The sequence below is a fragment of the Corvus moneduloides genome, chromosome 4, assembly GCF_009650955.1.
Source record: "Corvus moneduloides isolate bCorMon1 chromosome 4, bCorMon1.pri, whole genome shotgun sequence".
Taxonomy (NCBI): Eukaryota; Metazoa; Chordata; class Aves; order Passeriformes; family Corvidae; genus Corvus; species Corvus moneduloides.
Genome location: NC_045479.1, coordinates 21963878 through 21976477, shown reverse-complemented (window position 1 = coordinate 21976477; position 12600 = coordinate 21963878).

Below are 12600 nucleotides of genomic sequence, written 5' to 3'. Positions count from 1 at the left end.
ATTCATTTGACTTCTGAGCCGTCTGAAAGCTTATAAAGATACCCTCCCAGCATCCCCTCAACGGGAGGAGGGTAAAAAAGGGGTGAACATAGTTATTTCAGAAGTTAAGGGCAAACTCAAGCTTGATAAAGGCTCTCCTTGTGCTCAGTGGAGGGTTTATTAAGATGGAGCAATTGAAGTCAATGTTCAATTTAGTCTTAATAATGCAGACGTCTTCCAGTTCCCTTGAGACCAGCCATACTATAGGCAGATGATAGTAGTGGTTTACACAGCACCAAAGGTAAATGTATGCAAATCCCTACATCATTCAGATTAGACCAGTGTTAAGTGGAAGTAAAATGGGTTCTTCTGGATCTAATTCTCACAGAAGCAAAGATCTATACAGACAAAAGCTCAGTTCTTCTAATAAGAAAAGGGCCTGGTGAAAAAGCAAAGATGCAAAGCTAACCACCTGTTTACCCATTACCCATAGAAAGGATTCATTTACCTTAGAGAAAAAGAAGGAAAAGATTCATCGCCATGAAAAAGCTTGTAAAACAAATCTACCTAGAGAATATCTATTGCTTATAATATGTCTGGCAAAGGACAATACACAGACAGAAAGGAATTCCCTGCCCAAAGAACCTACAGTCTAATATTGTTACTTTCATAGCTAAATATTTTTTAAAAAATCTCTATGGTAACAGAATTTCACAGCTTTAAAGAACACAGTGAAAGTGTAGTGCCTAAATCTATTTATAGAGATGTGTAGGAAACACAGTTAAGGAGAGAGACAGTATATTAATGGAAATGGCTTGGCTATTGAATTTCTGGAATTCAGCACCAAAGTGAAAGAGCCTTGGGGGATAAAATTCAATAAGGACTGAAGAGTTCAGAGTAGCATGCAAATAGTACCTTTTACTCAAAGACAGATTTCATCTGTACCCTGACTCATCCATCTGAGACATTTCCACTCCAAAATTTCCTTCCCTAACCTTACAGTTCAAAGAGCTTCTGGGCAGTATCAGTCAAGTGTGGTGAATTGGTTGACCTTGAGCAATGTGCTGTTCACAAGTAGTTCAAACAGGTCTTGGGCAGGGCTATATGACATGACTTGCAGGGAGAGGCAGAAGGGAGAACTATGGAGTCCAGCTATTGCATTATCTGAAAGGAGCACAGGGAAGTGAAGCCAGTATCCCTGGCCTACCTGGGATCCAGTTCACTACCCACAAAGCAATGAAGGGATGCCCTGTGAACCACCCACCTCTAAGCTGCTTTTGATGTACCCTTCTATTCCCCTTGGCCCTCTGTGAGCCATAATGTGTGTCAGGACTTAAACTTCTGCAGTGCAGCTTGCAAGATCAGTGGAACCGACCCATCTCTTGTGGGCTGCTTCACAGAACAGCCTCAGAGACTACCTCCTTCTGTTCCCCTGGACATAATGCTCTTTTATTTGGCAAAAGGAATGAAAATTAAGAGGACTTTAAGGAAAAGGGCAAGCTGCACACAAAGAGACACAACTTTTGAGGGGGAAAAAAAGAAAAAACTAAAAGGTTAAGGAAAAACAGGATTCTGAGAGTATAAGAGAGAAATGAGCATCTTTTTGGTGGAAATGGAAAAAGCTGCTATTGCCCAGAACTCATCCCAAACCTTCCTTGGGGTCTGGCTGTCTGGGCTCAGGGTCAATTTTGCTAAAGCCACTACTCTCTGGCCTTGACATTATGAGAGAACTCTTTAAGATGCTTTTGCAGGAGTCTTCCATGGCCCATCATGTCGTTCTTTGTGGCCAGAAATTTACTGACAGTTAGAAAAGATATTTTGCCCCTTCTCCAATAAAATGAGATAAATTGTTCATTTAGTGATGTAATGACATCTACCAGTCTGGTAAAAAATGGGCTGTAAGTACTAGGTACATATAGAGAAGGGTAAATTTATCATTGAAAAGTTTTGATGGAAAGCACTATTTTCACTGCAGTCAGAATATTTGCCTAAAGAATCACTGTTAATCAAATCCTCTTAACAAGAAATACAAGTCAACAAGCTAATTTTTTTTATTTAAATTATTTTTTCCACAGGAAAATATCTTCCTTATTCTTTAATGAAAAGCTTTCATTTTAGGTTGCTTTTAATGCATTGTTTCCAATTGACAAAATCCTCTCTGAAGCAGAAATTCTTATTAGTCCCCAGGCTCATGATGGTGTAGTTTAAGTAGTGACTGTCATCCTGTTTCTTTTATTTCAGCCCTTAATGTTGGCCCTTTGTCCCTGTAGCATTGTTTTTTTTCCTGTATATTGACAATATTTCCCAACTTCATGTAATTGAGGAATATCTCCTATGAAGTAGAAATTCATCACTTGGGAACAATGGCGAATGACACAGACCTATGTGATAAATCAGTCACAGGGTAACTGTGCCTAATAAATGTGCTTCTGTGATACAGCAGTTGCAGTATCCCCAGTAAGGAGATGGAAATACTTCTGCCATTGTACAAAAAGGTGGTGAGCCTCCATGTATCACCTTGACTGTTTTGCAGTGAGCTGTTGAAAGAACTTAAGAGAGAGCAGAACAGCTCCACCATTAAAAGGTGTAGTACTGAGACTTGTTTGTAAAAAAGCCCCAGGATGTAAGAAAGAGGGCCAGGAAAAAAAGAAGAAGGAGCAGATACAGAGGGGAAGAGAGAAGGAAAGAGTGTCTTTGCAATCTGTGAAAAAATGTATGTAGGTAGGAAATAGATGCAGTGGAATAAAAATCAGTGAAAAGGGACAGATAAACAGAAAGAAAACAGTAAGACCTATGATGGTTTAGGATTGTATCTACTCTAAAATTTTGCCTCAAGAAAGGTGTTTGAGAGTAGCAGGGAAAGGCAAAATGGTACCTTAGGAGTAAAACACTTGGGGTGATCTGGGACTGCCAGGGAAGCTACTGTCTACCCCCAAGGTAAGCAATTTATAAGTAGAAAATATCTTCTTACATTTGGAGTAGGAGATATTTTTCATTTGTACCTTCTCTTATTTTTCCCTGTTGATTTGATTCAGTTTACTTCACTGTCCGCCAAATAACTTGAGAAAATAAAACACAGAAGTGGGAAGTTGAAGCAGTGTGTTTTGGCATTTTGTGCACCAAACTCTTGACTTTTATTTTTGTCCCCAAACATTCTCTTGTTTGGAAAGGTCCTTGCATTTCTTTTTTCCTAAAAAAGACACAGGTTTAACTCTGCAATGCAACATTCTGCTTGATCTCAGATAAAACTTTCATTCTTATAAAAAAAAATGTTTGCAGGTGGTTTTGGCACCAGTGGTGAGCCCATAATGTGCTGTATCTCAGATGCACATGTGGTGTGGATGGCAACGTGGCACTGAGCACTCGCAGGGCTGCACGTCTTCACAGAAGTGATCACACATTTAGTGAAGAGGTATGGCAGCAGCAGGCAAGCCATCCCCTCAGTGCCAGGAATATGGTCCTTCTACATGGAAGCACAGGACAGAATTCTTAATAAGCCACTCTCACCAGTTTCCTTATTTATAACTTCTTTCCATCTCAGTGCTGTCTTAAGACACTTGGATGCTTGTCTTCCTGGGTCATTTTCTTTGTGCCAACCTATTTGACAGTGTGATTTTCTATACTTCCCTCACAAGTATCTTCTTAGCCTGAAAAACTGTAGATAAGTGAACGAAAAAACAAGGAAATAGTTTGGAGGGAATGTTCAGAGGGGGTGAGAGGTTTCAAACCCTTTCCAGTGTTCCTCAGACAAATTTAAGGTTGAGGGGCTGTTGGGGATTTTTTTCTGTGTGTGTATTTTTCTCCCTGGTGCTTTCCTTTGTGGTAGCAGATGCTCAGTCTAGTGGGCAGGTAAATTACAAAGCTATCAGGTTAAAAAGGCAACAGAAACAGCCAGATTTGATTTACAGATCTCTGGACCTTCTAACACAAACAGAGAGGCCACAAGGAATAGCTATTGTCATCTGTGTCAGGAAACCGCCTCATGCCTTGGCTCTGCCCACATCACATGTGAACAAAGATATCTTTCTGATTCTTTCTATCCCCACCCTCTTGTGTGGACTTTCCTAAGGGCCAGATGTAGTCCAGTCCTGACAATAAAGGAAGACATCTCTTTTCTCCTGCTCCCACTCCTGCCAAATCAGACAGTATATTTTTTAGGGCAGGAAGAGGAAAATAATTTGATGACACCCAAGAGCTCCACAATTCTTTGCAGTATCCTGGTGCATTTTGCTAGGAAGGCACAGTTTCCAGTAGATTCGTGAACACATGGTAAAATGGGAAGCAAAATCACAAATGAACAAGAACAGGACATGAGGGGGAAAACCACATGGAAATGAACAGCCATGTGTGGAGTATGAATGAATACAGAACCAAGAAATCCAACAGCTCTGTAGAAAAGGAGGTGGGAGTTACAGCAGACCACAAACTGCACATGAATCCACAGTGTCCTGCTGTTGTGGAGAAAGCAAATATCCTGCTGAGCTGAATAAATAAAAGAATCGTTTGCCAAGTCCACGAAATAATCCTTCCACTTCACTCAGAGGTGTCTGGGAGCCAACCTCAAGAGCTGCACCCTAGGTGCCAAATTCCAACAGTGCTTGTAGAAAATCTCCATAGGCTTTGTTTAGATTTGATAACCTTCACTGAATGGCAGCTTAGAAGCAGTAATTACGTTCCTAATGCAAACAGCCTCCCCACTAACAAAAAATATTTTTTTGTGCTATAATTCTTTACATAAGTATTATGTATTTATTAGCCAAAAAAGAGCTTAATTCAAAGCATCTAACAAATTATGTTCCCTGTTCAAATGTATCATAATCTCATAACACAGTATTTCCTCTTTGTTAAAGCATATACATGCTTTAAAAATTTAAATCTATATTTCAAGCAATACGTTCATTCTCCTCTTCCTACTCCATGTCTTTCCTGAAAGGATGATAAATATTTTTCTCTTCTTCATCAGTTGTTTGACTAGAACAGGTTCAGAGCTAGCACATCTCTCAGACACTGCGTTCAAGTATACTTCCCTACTTACCAGAAGGCTGAAACTAAATCCCATTTCCGAAGCCCCAAGATTACTGGGGTTGTTGTTGACCAAGTCATCCAGCCCACACTCAGTAATATCATCTGTTCACCCCTAAATTGACACACTGAGCACAAGATGACAGTGCAGAGCTCTTCACCAAAACCCTCCCTGAAGGTTTTCACACAGCTCATACTGCATCTCTCTTGTGTAGTGAGATTTGACTCAGTTCCATCCCTTTTGACACAAGAAGGCTGATAATGATACTCATGGAACCAGACACTGTTTTTTTAAGTCAGCAAGGTTCAGCTTGTGAAGAAACTGCGAACAAGCTCCCACACTTCTGCAGTTTCAGGGAAAAAATTAAATCCATTGTTTATCTTTGCTCCCTTTACATAAGTATCAGTCCTCACAGGTAAAACTTGCAAGTTTACCAAAAGTGTTGCTGCCTGATTGGGCGTGCAGACCAGCCTAAAGGATCAATAATGCTCTACCTCTGCCACTGAGCCTCACTCCAGTCTGCATTTCAGTTTTCTACTGCACTCTTTGAGGGACATTGTTGTTAACCCAATCCAATGCAGAGGACATCCATCTTCAACACCCATTATAACTGATTTGTATCCATCATCTAAGGCACAGATAAGGTGAAAAGTTAAATTTCTTCAAGGATTTATTAAAACAATTGGATTTATGTGTCATAAAGAAGAGAGAAATGTACAAAAACACAACTGTCTCTAGAAAGAGATATAAAACTGCTGCAAAGGAAAGAACCAAGTTTTGTTCGTGTCCATGGTGGATAAGGTGGGAATTAATGGGGAAAAACTGAAAGCAAGATGGCATCAGAGAAATTTTAGCAGTAAGCATAGCAAAGCATTACAATAGGTTTCCTACTTTATTGCAATTTGTCATAGAACTATTCTGTTCTCCAAGAGATTTGGAGAGAACTCTCCTCTAACTTTACTGAAGAGCTAATAAAACTCATAGTTAAAATTCTTCCTTAACAGAATGAAGTTGGAAGACACAGTTTGTCTGATTTGGAAGCCTCTCTTTCCTTTGAGAAAGTTAAGTTTCTTATTAATGTAGAGACAACACTGAGGATCTTGGAATTCTCTGTGCCTTTGAAAATTTCTTCCTTGGACAAGTGGTCCTGAGGTCCTTAGCAGAGCTGAAGCACTTAACTTGCTTCAGTATCAGTGAATGTGGCCTGCAAGCCTGCAGTCTCATTCAGTGTCAAGAGACATTCATTTCCCAAGGTTCACATTTGTAAAGGCATTTAGGTTTTCCAATAAAGTTTTATACAATTGAGGCACCTAAAATTTAATTATAAAACTAACTTGGACCTAAAGTCTTAAAACTAAAAGACTTTGAAAGGCCACAAGACCTTTTTAGACCAAGAGCCCCCAAGAGGAGAAGTATTTAATCTCCAATGTTTTCACTAGGATGAGATGCTAAATGCTGATAATATTCTGTACTTAGGTGTCTTTCAAAATAAGACTTTATTTTCTAAATTACATACATGCTTTCCAGAAATTGCCCATTGACCTTTATTTCAACGCCTTCAAAAAAATGCTTGTAGTGCTTTATTTTTATCAGTCATCTCTGTTAAAAACCCTGGAGCTCACAATAGTCCCTGTCTAGTAACTCAGAACACAACACAAGATGCTCAGTGTTAGCTAGAGGTTTGGAGTTTTTTCTTAAGCTTTGTTTGTTCTCCAGGTTTTATGGAATTTATCAGAATTTATGTTCTTGTACGTGTAAATAAACACCTTGCTGCCATGGCAGTAGATGGTCTATAAATCAGGGGAATAAATAAACAAACAGATTGGGCCTGATTCACCAGGATGAAGGCAGCATATGAAGCTCCTGAATGTTTCCTCTTGTTTTAGCATATCTTTTGGGAAAATCACTTGAAACAGCTTACTTTGCCTTACTGAGTGAGTATAGCTATATTTTTTTTTCTAATTTCTTTTTTGGTTTTTTTGTTGGGATTTTGTATCAGGTTTTTTGTTTTGTTTTGTTTGTGCTTTGGTTTTGGTTGGTTGGTTGGTTTTTTGGTTTTTGATTTTTGGTAGTAGTCTAGCTTTGGAACATCCTGTTGGGACCAGTTGGAAGCACTAACATTCCAGCTGGTTGGCTTAGTGTCTTTGAAGCATCAGCGAGGACATTCCATTTTCAGCTGCTTCTCCAGCATAGGGAGTATCCATTGCCAGGAGCACAAGTGTCGAAGAAGAGCAAAGGATCTCATAAGTCTGTTGTTGTAGAGCAATGTCCAGCACAGGGTGTCTAGTGGCATTTCCATACATGATCATATAAATTACCATAGTCTCAATTTCAAAAAGGTCAGGATTGGTTTCACCCATTGTGTAACTGTTTTGCCGTTCATTCCTCACGCCTCGAATTGAGGCTTGCTGCTATCTCCCAGCAGATGTTTGTTTCAATCTTCTCCCTTGAACCTTATAATCCTTTCCAAATTTGGGAAACCATCAGTGGATTGCACTAATGCAGCTGTGAAGTAAAAAACTCTTGTAGTTTTGTTTTTCTTTGGTTTTTTTTCTTTTTTTTTCTTTGTTTAGTTTTGTTTTTTAACAAAACTGACTATTAACTCTTGTGGAGGGCAGATCTCACAACTTGAGTGTGGGAAGTGGTTTACAGTTTTCCTCTAGTCATTACTGTGAAATGCTGACCTGCAAATTTTGCAGGCATTCCCACAACCTCTGAAGTATTACTCCAGCAGGATATAAATACAGCCGTTCTCTCTGCTGTCTGCAGTATCAGAGTAGCTTCTCAGCTTATCAGCAAGGAAAGCAGTGTACATGTTGGGGCACTGGGAGCCCAGAGAGCTGATATCTTCAGAATTATACACACTTGCATGAAAATTACCTAGAGCACCACTACACTTCCTAGTTACACATCATCTGTATAATCCAAGGGTTTAACTGGGATTTTGCTGAGCCTGTGCTGACTCTCTGATGAAGAGAAACCTTCAGCTGTTGCTACCAGTAGTTATTTTGACCTCTAGATATTGAAATTTATCTTATCCATACTGGTTCGGATAATGTGTCAGATTCATAATGTGCTGATGTTACATTCTCATGCCGACTCTTGAAATAATTACAACATGCCTATCTAACCAGGGGAACTACATTTCCTTCAGCAGAAGCAGAGTTAAAGCAAAACGAGCAGCATGGTAACAGTCTCTGCTATTTCAGTGACACTGGGCTTTCTCTGCTTATGTTACAATTTCTGACAAACACCTTTCCACTTTTTACGCTGCATGGCACCTTCACCTTTCAATAGGTTCCCATTAAAACCCACAATTACCTTTTCATTATTTTCCTCCAAAGTCACATTAAGGCCATCAGAGCTGTTGACACCCCACAAAATCTTTGAGTCTGGCCCAGCAGCTGCTGCATGTGCTCTGGCCGTGGTTACTGAGCTCCTCATCACTGTCTCACAAGCCTGCATGCTCAGAGAAAGAGCCAGGGGTTTCTTTTGTGTTTGCACAACACTTAGCCCAGCAGAGTCCTGGTTCAGAGTTAGGTAGGATGCATAGATCCTCCTACATTTCAGAAAAACAAATAATAATGACATTGGAAAGGAGGAAAATGTACAGCAGAAATAGCTGCATTGCCAATCGATGCAAGTCAGAAGGATGGTATTAAATTTAACCTCCTACAATACTCCAGAGTTAATCTGGGGTCTGTGGGATTTTTAAGAAGAAACACAGCCTACTTTTCTGAATAGTTAGACAAAAGGATTTTTACTAAAATGCACTAAACATGCATTAAGAACAAAATAAAATTAAAGATTAAAATTTTCTCAAATTAAAAGCATTTTGGGGGAAGGAAGTGAATCTCTGCTCCTGAATTTGCATAAAACCTTTTAATGGAGGGTTTTATCTAAAGACCCCAGGCAACTCCAAACATTTTCTTTGGGAGAATAGAAGAAGTCAAATGCTGAATTTTGGTTCTGTGACTATTTTTACTGAAACTAATTCTGGGGGTTTGTGACAGAGACAGCATGCACATTTATGTGGTTTAGCACAAGGACTGATTATTGTTCCTATATATGGGCTGATTTCATGCTTTTAAGGCTTATACTGTATTTTGTTTTTTCTCTTTCTCACCTGAGCTTTGTGTAAAAACTCACTGAAGCAGAAACTGAAACTCCAATTGCTCCTGGATTCCACAACAGAGAGTTATCTTTTTTTGGTGAATATTTAAATACATGTCCTTATAAAAGAAGCAAATCGAGAAGAGGTTTGTGGGGGTGTATAATTCTTGAGTATCCTGTAACCCAGGGATAAGGCCTGGGCTGAACATCCTGATCTGAGGAGGGAATAGAGAAAGTTCCTGAGATTAATTTCCTTTAGAAATGCCCTCCTATGAAAGATAAGAAGAGAAAAAGAAGGATCTGAGCATGCAGGAAGAGAAGTTGTTATTCAAATGAAGCTTTTGCTATAGCAAAGACATCAGTAACAACTTTCTCCTGAAGATTTGGTAGTGGTGAATAAGATAGGATGGAAGAGCCAGCACAGCTGCCTTTGCATGGTGAAAAAGACAGTCAGGCTCTTGATAGAGGGGATGGAGACTGGAGATAGGCTGTAGTTACCTAGTGCTCATAAACCCTTTGGCTTGCAGGAGAATTGCTGACCAGGGGCACAGTGTGAGCTGTAAGCAGCATCACTCCAGCAGAGCAGCATCATTAAAAATTCAAGTGCTGAAACACAGTTGCTGTGGCTGTAAGTACATCCTGGGCTTTGTGAGACTGAACAGCTTCAGGGAGGTGTTCCTAAGTTTAACCCAGTGTAGGGGTTGCTGGTTTGTTCATCAAACAACGTGGGGAAATAGCTTATAATGCTTTGCCTTAAGATCCCAGCTTTTGGGCGGATCACTACAGTAGGCTGGATGGAGGTGGGTGAGGCAGAGCCATGGTTTTTGCCTGCAGAGCACTAAATTACTGCAGCAGCATCATCTGACAGAAATTTTAAAGAGGTGCTCTTCTGATACAGCAAAGAGGGAGTGGATAATTGCACCATAGGGACACCCCTGGGATGCAGCCATTTATAATTAACCAGAATTATTTGTCTGCTTGGTAAACTTTTATTTCTTTTATAACAAGTGGAAAACTGACTAAGGATGCAGTGAAGAGTTAGAGTAAACACACCAGCCTGGGTGGCCTGTGGATGCAAGGTAAGGAGCATGCAAAGGAATCATTTACCAAGCTTATTTTCAGGTGGAAATGCTGAGCATAGAAAGTCTGCTCCTGTTCTTAATGTTGAGACTGGTCAATGCATCTCCCCCTATATCCCTGAGATGGATTGTCTTTTAATAGGCTTGGCTTCCATAGAGAGCAGCTTAATGCTCCACCTGACAGATGATGCTTTGCTGCAAGGCTGGCAGCTCCTGCCAGGGCAGCATCTTGCTGAGGTAGAAGTGTGGTGTCAGCAGCAGGGAAGAGTCCAGTTCAAGGTGTCCATCTCTCTTATACATCTACACACACACACACAGAGAACCTGTCTTCTGAAAGGGTTAGCAGAAGGGAGGAGGAAAGCAGCAAGACCTATTTAACAGGCACAGGTGGCTGATGCTAAAACTTTAGTCCTTCACAGCTTATTTGCTACAGTTGGTGTTTCAGCTTTAATGAGTGTCATGGTAGAAACTGACCTTCTCTGTCCACAAAGGCGTTTGCAGGGGTGGCTGAAACCAGGACAAAGCTAAAAGCAGAAGGGGCCAAAAGAAGGGTCTCCATCTGCCCAGCTGGATATCACATCTGGTTCCCCATCTGGGCCCGTTCTCACCTATAGCACTTTCTCTAACCCAATGGTGTAGTTTCCTCAGCAGAAATCTGCTGTATTTTGCCAGGAATAATATTTTCTCATTACCAGGCAAGAGGGTCTGATGGACCAAAGGGAATAAGCCTCTGCTGAGAAGTAAAGATTGTTGATCCAGCATGTGGCATTCATGACCTGCATTGTAAATCACAGGTGTGTGAAAGACCACTGATCTTTCCTCTCTGCTGGGCACACGTGCCATTTATTTCCCCTCTCCAGAGCTAAACTTCCTTGCTACAGGAAGAAGGAAATAGCATGGAAATAGCAAGCAGAAATCCAAGAGTTGCCAGGATAACTACCTATTCTGATGATAGGCAGATTTATGAAGGACTTCTAGCCATCTGAGAAACCCAAACCAAGGGTCTTACAATGAGTGTTACTATGGGGAAAAAATATATTGTCTTCCTCCTATTATCACAGATATCTGCAGCTTGACTCTTGACTCTTTATTTATTACCCTCATTTCCTGAGGAAACAAACCTTATGAAATTGTTCTTCTGCCTGCTGCTTTCCCACCTCCTAAACTCATTGCCTATTTTCAACCAAACTTTGAGGAGGTTTCAGAGATTTGAGACACCTATGCCTTGTAAGAATTGGGTCTGGATAGAGGAAAGAGATCCAATTCAGTGTCATTATAGAAGGAAAGGTATCAGAGTGAGCTCTGTGGTTACCTGCTTTGCTCAGCCTGCCCATGTAGGTCTGTTGCACAACAATCTTCCCACCTGAATTAGGGGCATGGGAGCATGATGCAAGTTCCATGATGCAGCCAAGGGAGTGGGCAGGCTATGAAAGTCCTGTAAGCAATGACATTGTAGAGGAATTGGGAGGACAGGAAGTTGGGGGATTGTATAGGAGCAAGGGTATTAAGGCAGGCTTTACTAATCCTGCTACTCTCAGAGCATGGTAATTGTGGTAGTAGCAGCAGCACTAGCTACACCCCAGCCATAGAAGCACTGACTAAAAGACAGTCCCTCCCCCAAAGAACTGCTCACTAAAAGCTTGTTGGCCATTTTTGTGGAGTCATTTAGGCCTTCTTTCAGTGCATTTAAGGCTTCTTTCGTTTAGGCTTATCAACCCTTAAAATAATTTAAAGGAAACCTTCAGATTCAGCTGGGCTATTTCCCAAATCAGGCCCAAGGCTGTGTATCTGGTTGTACCAAAGACCTGTGGAGTGAAGTGAGGAGTGAGGTGGCATTGTGGTAACTGCCCCACACAGGTATAAGCAGCCACTGATCCTGAGTGGGTGCCCTGAGTAGCAAAGCAAGCCTGTGCAGTTAAACAGCATGTTGAAAGTTCCAGTGACAATTTAGGAAAGTACAGGGCAATATTTCAGATAATGAGGCAATCTTATCTACTTGTCAAAAGCAAAACCTGTAAATTTAAAGGACCCTATTCTATTCTGCCTACAAGAAGAAAACAGTGAGAAGAGATTTGATTGAGGTATTCATAATTATATGAGAAACAGTGAAAACTAATCAGTCTGTGCTTTTTATATTGGCACATAGTGCAAGAACAAGGGGACTCTTAAAATGTAAATTAATAAGCAGTACACTTAGTGCTCAAAAGTATTTTGTGAGTCATGTAACAATTATAGTATATATAAATAATCCACCAATTTCCATAAAACTATCTGATAAAATTCACCCATAACAATAGTTCATTTCCCAATTCACTTTCCATTATTCCAAATCCTTTAGAAACCCAAGGGAAGCTGTTGGCCGGGGATTGTAAAAGGTTGTATATTTAGAACAAATCCGAAGAGTGG